Below are 13,575 nucleotides of genomic sequence, written 5' to 3'. Positions count from 1 at the left end.
TTCCTTGGGTTTTTTAAATTATTATTTTGTTTCTCATTACACAGACAGCATTAAAGGAACACCAAGGAAGAGAAAAAGAAGGCTACCATCATAATCCTGCCATCCAATGAATATTTCTTATTTTGTTTGGTTTTGTTTTTGTCTTGTTTTGTGTTCTGAGATGGAGATTTTGCTCTGTCACCCAGGCTGGAGTGCAATGGTACAATCTCGGCTCACTGCAACCTCCGCCTCCTGGGTTCAAGCAATTCTCCTGCCTCAGCCTCCCGAGTAGCTGGGATTACAGGCACGCACCACCACGCCTGGCTAATTGTTGCAGTTTTAGTACAGATGGGGTTTCACCATGTTGGCCAGGCTGGTCTCAAACTCCCGACCTTGGGTGATCCACCTGCCTCAGCCTCCCAAAGTGCTGGCATTACACATGTGAGCCAGCGCACCCGGCCCCAGTGAATATTTCTATTTGCCTGTAAGCATCCATTGTTTTTCCAAAAATAAAATTGCACCAGGTGATTGTATCAGTATGTATTTAACTTGCATCCTGTTGGGCCATGAGACTTTAAAAGGTGGTATAGGCCAGGTGCAGTGGCTCACGCCTGTAATCTCAGCACTTTGGGAGACCAAGGTGGGAGGATCGCTTGAGACCAGGAGTTTGAGGTCAAGCAACATAGTGAAATCCCATCTCTACAAAAAATACGAAAATTAGCCTGGCTTGGTGGCATACATCTGTGGCCCCAGCTACATAGGAGGTTGAGGCTGGACAATCATTTGAGCAGGAGGTCACGGCTGCCATGAGCCATGATGGTGCCACTGCACTCCGACCTCGGTGACAGAGTGCAACCCTCACTTCAAAATACATAAATAAATAAATAAGCCCAGGCTCTGCAGTCAAACTGGATCTGAATCCAAGTTCTGCCATTATTGGTCTAGGAAACTGAGGCTGCTTATTCTCTGTCTCTGGGCTTCCAATTTCATCTGTCTATAAAAATGGGAATGATGCTAGCACTTCCTTCAAAGGGTTATTGTGAGAAGTAAATGAGACAGTGCGTGAAAAATCCTTAGTATCACACTTGGCTTATCACAACCACTCAATAGATGTTGACTGCTTTATTATTTATAATAAATTCATTTTTAGCTAATACCATTATGTAAGAAGATAAAAGGAAACCCTTCCATTTCCTGAACAGGGGTGAGATCTAACCTGCAATTTTCTCATGTTATGCAACTTCCCCATCCATCTCTTTTCTTTGCAGACTCAGGGTTCGTAGCCACAGCAGATGGTAGTGCAGGATCCTGAGCTCTGATCTTGTGTAACAGAAATAGGGTCTGCTCTTGTCCTGGTCACCCAGAACCATAGCATTGAGAGAGAAAACTTAGACATCAGCTATGTCCAACGGCCACAATGAGTCAAAAGGAGACTGAGGCGTTGAGAAAGGAACAGATTTGCCCAAAGAAAGGGCTCAACCACAGTCTCCCAACCCATTTGCCTTTGTTCATTGCTTGGGTGCCACTGCAAGTCTGGCCCTGTTTACAGCACATTGTGGCTTTCTGCAGGAATTCATCCCATTAACTTCGCTTCTCAGCCCTGAAGCCTTCCTGGGTCTCCTTGCTTCTGTGCTTCTGCGGTGAGGCCACCTTTTCTGGAAATCCCTGTGATTTCTTTCCACAAGCCCTCAGCCATGCATGTGGCAATGAGGTCAGCTGAAACTAATGATGACGTGTTACATAGAAATAAGTAAAATCTTAGATTGAGCTCAGACAAAACCACATTCAAATCTCAAATGTCATTTTCTTATACTTCAAAAATAAAACATCAGGACCATAAGCCTCTTCTCTATTTACTCTCTTCTCCTTTGTCTTTCAGTTGCTTTCTGTATCTAAGTGTATTTAATTGTGCATTTCTTTCCTTTGGCACTAGAAGGACCCAAATTTTTCTAATAGATCATTTCACGGTAGTTACAATTTGACCTAAAACAGGAAGTACTCAGTATTTCATAGTAAAGAAATCTATTCTCAAGAAGAAAATCATAACCTATCAAGGGGCTTTACTGAAGTATGAATAAGCATTTGAATTTCAGTTTATCTACAAATCTATCGCTACTGTTAATCAAAACAAAACATGTTTTTGATAAAAATTGTCACCTGAAGTAATCTTTACAAAAGCTTGAAAAATGGACTGGCCTCAGCCCAGTTGACTAGCTTTACTCCATAGATGTTTGTAGCTTTGCTTTTACACATAAGTGTGTTAAAGTAATACACTTCAGGCTCTGTCCATTTTTGACAGAAGGACCCCAAACTACGTGAATATAAATTTTTTTAGTAGTTTAAAGAAAACTAGTTTCAGAAGTTCCTAATATCCTGCATCCACTAACTCAAATTATCTTAGTTGGGTGTTGCCAAGTAGAAAGAAATGAATAAAAATGATGTGCAATTAACCCAGTTTTACTACGAAAATGCTTCAAAAACGGCACAAAGTGCATGGTTCTCCTGAAGAGGCTCACTGTGCACTACAGCTCAGTCCGAAGTGCATTTCCACGAGTATCAAATCAGTGTTCGTTAAGTTAGTAAGATGGTTACTGGGTTGACTTTTGTTCTTTTTATAGCAGCGTTGGGTTTGTAGGAAAATCTTATTTCTCATACTTGCTCTTAGAACGACCCATTCCTTTTGTTCCTCTCCACATGCCCATATTTTTTATCATGCGGACTCATCTACCTATTACCATTCTCAACTCATAGCCAAGGGAAAGAAGGTCTGCCCTGCACATTATACATAAAAGCAATACAGATTGACCACACAACCACTCTGTGCCCAATACAAGTTGTTATGAAAATGGAAAAACCTGTACTTGACTCTGGGACTTACCATCTACATATTTCCTTGTGACCCAGGTGACTACAGCCCGAGCGATGAGCTCAGTGCAAAGTGGGGCAGGAGGCCTGCCTAAGAACAACAGTGGGCTCTTTGCCAGGCTTTTCTGCTTTTTGGGGAGTTGGAGCAGGTCAGGGCAGGTCCTCACTTTGAGGAGCCAGGTTCCAAGTCTTTTACATGAGCACCTCCCGATAGGGGCTACCATTCACTGCCCTCTTGCATTGGGCAAAGCTGAGACATTCAATTTTTGCAACAATCTTACCATGTAAGTATTATGGTTCCCATTTTACAGATGTGGAAACTGTAGCACAGATAGGTTGAATTGTTCAAGATTAAATAGCTTTAAAAAGTGGCAAACTCAGAATCTGAACTCAGGACAGACTCCAATACCAAACTTCTAAATCAGATTCTAGTCACCTGCTTTGCCGGTGTCCTTATTTGAACCTCCACCCTCATCCAGGCCTGCAAAATCCTTCCCACCCATTAACAACAGACTTAATACAAAGCAACAGAAAGCAAAAGCTTTAAGCCAGAATGTAAACCTTAGTTATAGCCATCAACAACCTCTCATTTACTACTATTATTGCACTAAGCTATATAACATGAAATGTTGTTGCCCAGAGTTGCACTAAAGATATATTGACTAAATATAAAACTAGCCCATTAACTTTTAAGAATTTTCTTCTCCAAATTCTGTATGCAATGTGCAAATTAATTAAGCCCTAGTGCTATAAACTGGAGATAATCAGTCTTAACCAGCTGAAGAGCCACTACGTCATCCAGTAGTCAGAACCTACCAAATAATTAAGCACATTTCTGATGTTAAAAAAACACATAAACATTTTATTATAAAATAACAGTACTCGTATCCAAATGACCAAAGAAAGATTGCTGTCTGATTCTCAGTATTTTTTAACTGTGTGTTAAATCTGGAATTGATATTAGATTTCCCAAGTCCATCAGTTCCTCCGCTACTGACTTAGCTGGTGATCTAATGTCAGGGAAAACACTTGTTCGCCTGATTTTAAAATAGATTATTCCTAGAAGAGAATAATAATAGCAATAATGCTACTTTAATTTGGTCACAAAGAGGATGATTTTGTTGTCCAACAAACCTAGGTTTATATGTGAGCTGTATGATGTAGTAGCAAACCTCATCTGTAAAAGGGGGGTAATAAGGACTCTTCAGAGAGTCCTTGCAAAACCCACTTAGGGTACTGCACATGGCACATCATCTAGCCCACAGTGAAGGCTATTCGATAAAGGGTAGCTAATATTATATGGTGTTTATGGAAAAGAGAAAAAACGGTAGTGGGAGTTTTAAAGTTCGGGTTCCTTGGAAGGATAATAATTGACTTGGGATTCTCATCTTTGGTTTTTTTTTCAGAGTCACTTGTATTCGGTATCTCATCCTTCACAACCCCATGCCCGTGTTGTCGGCCATTCATACATATGGTTCCAGCTCTGGTCCGCCAATGGAGACGGATTGCTCAATAGGAATTGCTGTGTTTTTATGTTTTAAGTGCTATTTTTCCCTTAGGCTTTCAGCATGTCGCTCTATTTCAAAAACAAGTGGCTCAGGTGTCTTGAAAACCATGTGCTGAGGATCACTGTCAGAGACTCTGTTTATTCACAAAAAGGTCATTAACTTGGAGAGAACCTTATTTTCACTCCGGGCTGGTGCGCATAACTCTATAAAGAATTTGGGTGCTTAATGGTGCTTACTGCCAAGCTGTCCTGAGGTCAGCGATCCTTTCAAGCTCATTCATGAGACTGATGGACATTATTGTGATATGTTGCGTAAGAAAACCCTCTCAGTTTCCTAAATAAATTATATTCATGTAGTGCCATAGGACATGTAAACCGAAACACTGAGGGAAAAAATGTTTTGTTATTCCTTCAGGAAAGACTTGTGAGTTGGCTTTTTGCTCTCTCGATTGCTATTATCAAGGCCCTTTCCTGCTTTCTGGTCCAGAGTCTGCCCAGGCTAATTGTTGCACTGAATAACAACTCACTGAAGAACTCGCCAGCCTGGGCAATAAGGAGTCGTGGTTTCTCTACCCTGGGCTGTGCCACTGCTCACCGTGTGACCTATGTACGCTACCCAAGCACTCTCGGCCTCTATTTTCCTGTCCAAAAAACAACAATGTCATCTTTAAGATACTATATCCCAGCTCTACAGCCCTATGGTTCTCCTCCTATCCTTTTCAAATACTTTGTCATGTATTTTGTTTCTCTAGTGATGACTAGTATAGAATAAATAATTGCTACCTAGAAGATGTAATTAAGTTTATATATTATTTTCTACAACTAATATGCAATGGATTTTAATTTTATTCATAATTACTAACTTCAGGCTTAAAAAATATGTGTATTAAGTGGGAATATTGCACCATTTTTATAGCCTCTTCTTCTCATGCTAACAAAATTACATAATAAAACACCACCCACACAGATGATAAGCCTCACTCTATCACCAGGAAGCATAATTAACAAATTAAAGCGTTGGACTCACATTTATGCTTATAATCCCAAGGTTTTGTTTTATTCAAGTAAAGCCTGTGGCCTAAATCACAGTCATTATAATATGGTACTAAGTAAATAAAAGTCTGTCTGCCTTTCACAATTATGTTTTAATTTCCCATTTTACATTTTCCAACATGCAAGCTAGGTTTTGTTTACATTTTGATTTCATTTACTAAAGAACTTTCTCCCATAGAATCTTCTGAAAATAGAAGCGCAAGCATACATATACCACATGGATTTTTGCCCCCTATAAACGTTAGCTTGTGTCTAGTCTTTGCTGGTAGCATATGCATAGAAATACCAGTGTCACCAGGCACGGTGGCTCACGCCTGTAATCCCAACACTTTGGGAGGCTGAGGCGGGTGGATCACGAGGTCAGGAGATCGAGACCATCTTGGCTAACACGGTGAAACCCCGTCTCTACTAAAACTACAAAAATTAGCTGGGTGTGGTGGTGGGTACCAGTAATCCCAGCTACTCAGGAGGCTGAGGCAGGAGAATCACTTGCACCAGGGAGTCGGGGGTTGCAGTGAGCCGATATCACGCCACTGCACTCCAGCCTGGTGACAGAGCGAGACTCCGTCTCAAAAAAAAAAAAAAAGAAAAGAAAAAAGAAAAAAAGAAAAGAAATACCAGTGTTTTCTATTAGGAGAATTTTAAACTTTCTCTACTATCTTCAGAAAACATTCTTTGAAAGAAAGGTTATTACGTTCAGTCTGGTTTCTTTGCATGTCTCTGGAACAGCAGGATATAAAAACCCATTTTGGCAGCAGATCTCCAGAAAACACTGGCAATTCTGCAATGAGGGGAGGTACAACTTCCTAATGAAAGTGTTCCCTCAAATCTAAAGGTCATCTGAACACTTTCATGCATACACAATACAATGTATGTGTTGTGGTTGAATAGACACAACAGAGGAGGCAGACTGAAGTTCAAATCCTACCTCTGCCACTTACTAATTGTGTGACACTCAGCAAATCACTTATCTAATCTTTGCAAGTCTCCTTTTTTTTTTTTTTTAGATGGAGTCTCACTCTGTTGCCCAGGCTGGAGTGCAATGGCATGATCTCGACTCACTGCAACCTCCGCCTCCCAGGTTTAAGGGATTCTCCTGTCTCAGCCTCCCGAGTAGCTGAGACTACAGGTGTGTGCCGCTACACCTGGCTAATTTTTGTATTTTACAGATTTTGTATTTTGTAGATTACAGGTGTGAGCCACCGGACCCTGCCACAAGTATTCATTTCTTCATTTGTAATATGAGTGAAATATTGCCTACTTCATAAAATTCATCCAAAAATTAAGATACATAACATGCTGGCATATAATAATCACTAAGAAATGATGTCACGCCTGTAATCCCAGCATTTTGGGAGGCCGAGGCGGGCGGATCACGAGGTCAGGAGATCGAGACCATCCTGGCTAACACGGTGAAACCTCGTCCCTACTAAAAATACAAAAAAAAAAAAAAATTAGCCGAGCATGGTGGTGGGTGCCTGTAGTCCCAGCTACTTGGGAGGCTGAGGCAGGAGAATGGCGTGAACCCGGGAGGCGGAGCTTGCAGTGAGCCGAGATCGTGACACTACACTCCAGCCTGGGCACACAGCAAGACTCAGTCAGAAAAGAAAAGAGAAGAGAAGAGAAGAAAAGAAAAGAGAAAAGAAAAGAAAAGAAAGAAGAAAGAAAGAGAAAGAAAGAAAGAGAAAGAAAGAAAGAAAGAAAGAAAGAAAGAAAGAAAGAAAGAAAGAAAGAAAGAAAGAAAGAAAGAAAGAGAAAGAAAGAAAGAAAGAAAGAAAGAAAGAAAGAAAGAAAGAAAGAAAGAAAGAAAGAAAGAAAGAGAGAGAGAAAGGAAGCAAGCAGTTATTTCTATTATTATTTTAGTATAATTATCACTGAATCAGAACGAATGTGACCCTGGGGGTGTGTGCACACCATGATTTTGGCCATGACCTTCAGTTAGCAACATTAGTTTCTCTCAGAGGAGCCTCTACTGTGCCCAGGATAAGGGAATTGGAGCTCAATGACATGTAGAAAACTGACAGCATTGAAGATCTCTAAAGGATGCTCAAAACATTCTTGCCAGCCCTGCCTGAAGCTGCATTACTGCCTACCAAGTTTGTTTCTGCTCTCAGGCACTTATTCCATTTCTCTGTTTTCATGCCAGCCTTCCTAGCTTACTTTGTGTCCCTTCTGCATTAGTCATCATAACGCCCCAGTTCAGTGACAGATAAGGTGGATAAGTCGCATTTGGTCCCTGCTCCTACAACTGGAAGGAGAGAGGAATTAGGAGATGGACTCAAGCAGAGGTTAAGGGTTAAACACAGCAAGTCCACCCCCAACACACACAATTAGGTGACTCTAAAACCAACTTAATTGTTTAGTGACCAGTAGTCGTTTTCACGAAATAGAATAGAAAATATCAATATAAGTAATAACTGCAGTAAGCAGTTTATTTCATTAAAAACTTTGATTGGCCGGGTGCAGTGGCTTGCACCTGTAATCCCAGCACTTTGGGAGGCCGAGGCAGGCGGATCACGAGGTCAGGAGGCCGAGACCATCCTGGCTTACACAATGAAACCCCATCTCCACTAAAAATACAAAAACAAAACTAGCCAGGTTTGGTGGTGTGCTCCTGTAGTCCCAGCTACTCGAGAGGCTGAGGTGGGAGAATGGCATGAACTCGGGAGGCGGAGCTTGCAGTGAGCCGAGATCCTGCCACTGCACTCCAGCCTGGGCAACAGAGCAAGACTCCATCTTAAAAAAAAAAAAATTATTTCAGTTGTGTGTATGTGTACGAATATTTGTTTGTGTTGGTGGGTGGGTGTGTGTGCATTTTGAAATATAAAATGTATTTCTTTTTGTTCTCATTGGCCTAGAAGACCTCTAAGGTCTCTTTTAACTAGAAAAATTTAATAATTCTCCAAACTCTGTAGAACTGGGATTCAAAATGGCAGTAGTTGCCAATCTTCTGGTTTTATAGGGTTTGTCCATATTTTTTCCCCAATAGAAAATAAATTAGGAATTTCCTTCATCAGTAAATAAAAGTGTTAAAAGAATAAAACTAGAATCTACACTCAATCACCCAGGAAGATGAGAGGTCTGCTGGGACTGAGATTACAGAGTGAAATGAACGCAGAGATCAGAGCTCAAAGCCAGCTGTGGAGCCCAGGGCCAGTGGCCCACTTCTGCACACAGCATCCATGGATGGGAACGGAGTCAGCTCATGAGGATCTAAAGAGAGCAGGGACACTGCCAGGGAGGAGGAGATGGGGGGTATCCCAGCATGCATACACGCATGGCTCCCAGTCACATAAACGTTTGCACATCGAGAAGCCAGAAGATGTTGCAAGATGTGTCTGTGCGTCTCTCAAGCTTCTACAAGCTAATGAAAGCAAGTTAGAGATAGAGAAAGTGATAGAGCAGGTCTGAGTTCCAAGCCTTCTGAGGTCTGTTTTTCACTCTGTTTCTCCTTGGCACAGAGTAAGTCATTTCATTTTCCCCTCTACCCAGACGGTGAGTTAATTTACACTGACAACTAAAAACAAGTTGATGAATACACCAAACATTGGTCAGTGCAGATTCTCCCTACTTGAAAACTTAAATAGGAAACTTTTATAGTTAGAAAGTGCTTTGCAGACATGAACTCGGAAAAAGAGGAGCTAATCAGAAGATCTTACCTTTCGGTTCTCCAAGCGGTCACAGCCTAATGCTGCCAAATGGCTCCAAATGCTCATGTTGAGGTCCAGGCTCTCTCTCCATCTTCAGTCTCCTCTGCTCACCAGGCTTCTGTTAACACATTTTCTGCTCTTCAGATAGTGAAATGTGGACAGCTAGGTTTAAGCCACCAGATTCCATTGTGCTACACTGAGACCACACCCAATCCACTTTGGCCTTCCTCACAAGTTTCCAAATCATGACCATATATGTATAAATCGCCCAGTCTCTTCCATTGCTACTAAAGATTGTTAGTCTCCATCATTAGGGAACTTTCTATCTCAGCCCCCAGAGGGGTACCATAATACAAAATTCTGAGGATACCTCACCATGTATGAACACAAAGTAAGAAGGGGATCGCATCTTCTTTTTATCCTAGTTGTTCTTGTGCCATAGGTTGGTACTAAGGCAACTATTTGCTTTTAGTTTAGTTGTTATTCTAGGTTATTTTCCATATAAATAATATATTAATCATTTGAACATGTGCCCTAGGAGTTTTGCAATTGGAACAATTCTTGAATCAAAGAAATAAATACTATAAACAAAGCATAGTTTTTCAAGTAGCTTTCCAAGGCTTGTTGCAATTAATCACAGGCTTAAGAATGCTACTCCATTATCATTCTATCAAATGCAAGTCACATGGGCTTTGTGGCCATCATCTCAGATAAATACATCTCACTCTCCTTTAAGTCTTCAGTATAGACAAAGACCTCTGCTTCAGGAATTTTGATTAGCAATATGTTAATCATAATTCCCAAATAAAAAGTCTAGACACAGTTTCAAGATTAAATTTGGTCTGATTTTGTGAATTCTTACAAAATGTCTTATCCAATCAAATTTTAGCAATCATTCTACATTTGTTTTGGTGTTAAAATAACATTAAATTAAAATTTTAAGGAAAATAATTCTGACCCTCTGAAACAATTTTAAACTTATTTTAAATTCTCCAAGTGCATAGTAGGAATAGTCACTGTTTCTCCCCCCAATTACAGTCCATCGCCTCTGCATTGCCCCTAATGTGGCAAGATTTTAAAAGTATAACATTCTTCACCTTTACAGCTAAAACAGCAGCACATTCACACATGTAATTGTATGGAATATGAGCTAGCATGCACACATGTCCTCATTAATGCATAAATTCTTCAGCCTGTGACTCATTTTTTGGTGACACATGTTTTTATTGTATTATTGACCTGATTCATTCAGTTACTATATATCAAATACTGGACTTCTCTGTTATTTCACTGTTTTATGGAAACAATGGATCAGAATATTTGAAGCTGAGGCTGTCTCAGAAAAAGAGACATATGGTCCATGAAAGAAGCAGGCATGCCTCTGCAGGAGTGAAGGTACAACAGAAGGCATGCCCCGGGCACCAGGTCCTGAGCATCAGGGAAGGCCCAGCGCAGCTGTCAATTAAAGGAGGGAGATTCCAGTGATCCTCGCCACCATCATTACATTTGTTGAGTACTTCTGCATGCAAGTATCATGCCAAGTACTTTCCACATTCAAACTCATTCAACGCTCATATGAGCCCTTTGACACAGAAGCCTTTACTAACCCTGTAACAGAGATGAGGAAATGGGCTAGGAGAGGCCGCTTAGAACTGTTAGAATCTTGACCCAAACCCAAGTCTGTCTGACTCCAGAGACAGTGCTCTGGGTTTTCAACCTGTTCCCAGACAAAACATAATCCCCACTAGACCCTCAGGAAGCTTCACACCTTGTGAGTGGTGTTCCAGCCAATACCCTGGCATCAGTCTTTACAACACTTTCACCTGTCCCAGAATGAAGCATGTCTTGTGGGTACAAAAACTTCCTAGTCTGCAGTGGGATGGGCAATCCAAAGGCATCTTTTCATTTTTCTCCTGTAAATAATTCTCATAACTAATGCAATTTAGCATTCCTGACTCCTCACACTTTCCCCCCAACATATTCTTTTTTGATTATTTATTATTATCATAATTAACATTTTTGGACACATCACTGTGCAAAATATGGAGGAAGACAGACTCCCCCACCCTTTTGGCTTATGATCCAAATATTTAGATTATAAACACAATGTTTTTGGCAGGTTAACTCTGTATTAAGAAATAGAGCATTTGCAGGAAATGTCAGATGCTTATTTTACGATCAGTGTAAGAAGTAATTTACCCCACACAAAGATTTGGACTTGGCAAGCAAACCCCTGTCCACCTACCCACATGTGATGAAGGCAGGAACAGTTTTTCTTCCTCACTACAATTGTCAGGCAATGGACATTTTTAACCCTCAGTAAAAAGCAGTAGCAAGAAGGAGCAGGGTTGGTGGAGCAGGGTTGGAGCAGGGCTGGCCATCAGGGCAATTGGGCAGAGACTATAAGTAGATGTAGATAGAAGTCTTTGCTTACCACTGCTTAGAGTAATGGATAGATCCAGGCCAGTTCTTTTGTACTCAATGACTTTTAAGAAACACAAGAAAAGTAACATAATTAGTCAACTGATTCCTCTTCCAAAATGTGCATAATAAGGTTGGCAGTATAGGAAGGAGATCAACAATTCACTCCAGTACACTTGCTTCAAAACTTTCTGCCCATGTGGCATTTCTCCTTCAGAGGCATGGTCTAAAGCCTAGACATTTAATGTTTCCCACTTAAGAAACTGTGCCAATTTCATGGGACATGATATGGAAGACTGTAAGATATAAGAGAACACTGAACACTTGACAATTTTTTTAGCTAATAGTACTCACCCCACAGAAATATGGATCTCATGAAGGTAAAGCAAGTCCATCTCTGGGGTGAGACTGTGTAACAATCGGAAATTTCCACTGGCAGGAGAGTATGCACTTTCACAATTCAGAAAGCTGGAAGGTTTTATTAATTATCTCCGAGCAGGCATGAGTGTGAAGCTGAAGTGAACCGTGGAGCAAAAGAGAATTTTCATCCAATTCCTTCATTCTATAGTTAAGTGGGAGAGCATGTGTACCATCCACAGTCATGTAGTTGGCAAGTAGCAGAGTTGGGACACGAATGCAAATTTTTTGGCCATTTCATCCAGAGTTCTTACTAACATGCCATGCCATTCATGCTTTTTTAACCCACAATACAAAAATATGCAGGAAATGAACATGCAACTCTGGGGCAATTCCCAGATTCAGAGTCATCTGAGCATTCTCCCAACATCGGTGGGTTCAGAGATGAAGACCGCCAAATCCCAAGATGTCTCAACAGAAGGCCTGGCAGGGCTTACATTCTGCCTGCAGGTAAAGCATCCTGGCCAGGATTCAATTCGATTGGTCATTTTGTATCTTACTAGCTGTTAAATATTTCTAGTATCTCCCCTGCTTTTTGGGAGAGTCTGAAGGTACCAGGGCATCCTGAATTTATACACAGCATCCACTCCAATTGTATTTGTAGGAGTCAACATTCCTAGCTTTTTAAGGGCAAATTATTCAGGAAATATGGAGAAAATGTTAACATTACTCTGAAGAAAGAAACAGAGCCACCCCCTTACAGGTGCCTTAATTTTTTTTCTTTGCCACAGCTATACATTCTAGTCACCTAAGCACATGAAATCTGGCAAAGGTAGCCCTTTTAATGTTTGCTTTATGATCTCAAGTAAGTATCAAAACCACTATTGGAAACCATTAAAAGGCATGCTCTTTCCATCCTGTTCAGCCCATCATTCTGGCACCTTGTTTACTGCACTAACTGGAGGTATAAAAGAACAGACCACTGGCTTATTCCACACCTGATATAGAATTCCATTATTGTAGATCAGTTATTCAATTGAAAAAAAATCATCTAATCTCTCAGCCTATTGATGAAATAATGAACTCCTGCTGCTCTGTAATAAATATTGTATGTGTCAATTGGATTATAAGAGAGCCTGGAATTTTGACCCTTGGCATCTGGCATAGCCCATCAGACTTAAGTTTCTCCATCTCACTTTGCTGTAGCAAAACTGTAGTGTTGAAATCTAAGGGCCGAAAATTTTTAATTAGCCTTGAAGAATATACCCACAATACTGGCAAATGCCTCTCGTAGCAGGGGTCTTTAGAGATGATGTCACATTTTGCATGGTGAAAAATTGGTTTCTGCTGTGACAGATAATTTTTTTAATGGCTACTACATAAGTTTAGCAATTTATGACTTTTATCATGTCTTATGCTTTGAACATAAAGATCACTTTTTCTTTATTGCTTGGTGTTTCATTGCTATTTTTTAATGACATGTTATTACTGATTATTTTTAGTTGATGAATAAATGCAATATCTTCTTGGTATAATGTGTGAGTGAGCTGGAAATGACCTGTCCCTTCTGCATCAGCCACCATGTGGCCTTGGAAGAGGCTGGATGACCCTGCTCAAGGTTGAAACATGTAACTTCCCTAAGAGGTAGCCTAGCTTTTTATACCAGAGCATTCTCTGATACTAAAGTTATCAATGTTTCTTACCCATTTCAATCAGTAAATTCCATTTGCAAACACTCCATTT

The 13,575-nt window shown here is 40.5% G+C and overlaps 1 long non-coding RNA gene across 1 annotated transcript in view; it reads right to left on the bottom strand.

Moving 5' to 3' along the window:
- LOC144339520 (uncharacterized) overlaps window positions 1–9,335 on the bottom strand; it is a 215,116-nt gene extending 205,781 nt beyond the window's left edge. Inside the window, exon 1 of the long non-coding RNA XR_013414550.1 lies at window positions 9,064–9,335. This is a non-coding gene — a long non-coding RNA (uncharacterized LOC144339520). The remainder of the gene's footprint in view (window positions 1–9,063) is intronic.
- Window positions 9,336–13,575: the final 4,240 nt, after the last annotated feature.

This window comes from Macaca mulatta, chromosome 2 (assembly GCF_049350105.2).
Source record: "Macaca mulatta isolate MMU2019108-1 chromosome 2, T2T-MMU8v2.0, whole genome shotgun sequence".
Taxonomy (NCBI): Eukaryota; Metazoa; Chordata; class Mammalia; order Primates; family Cercopithecidae; genus Macaca; species Macaca mulatta.
Note: the sequence above shows the minus strand (reverse complement) of the source record. Positions and strands in the feature narration are given on the sequence as shown.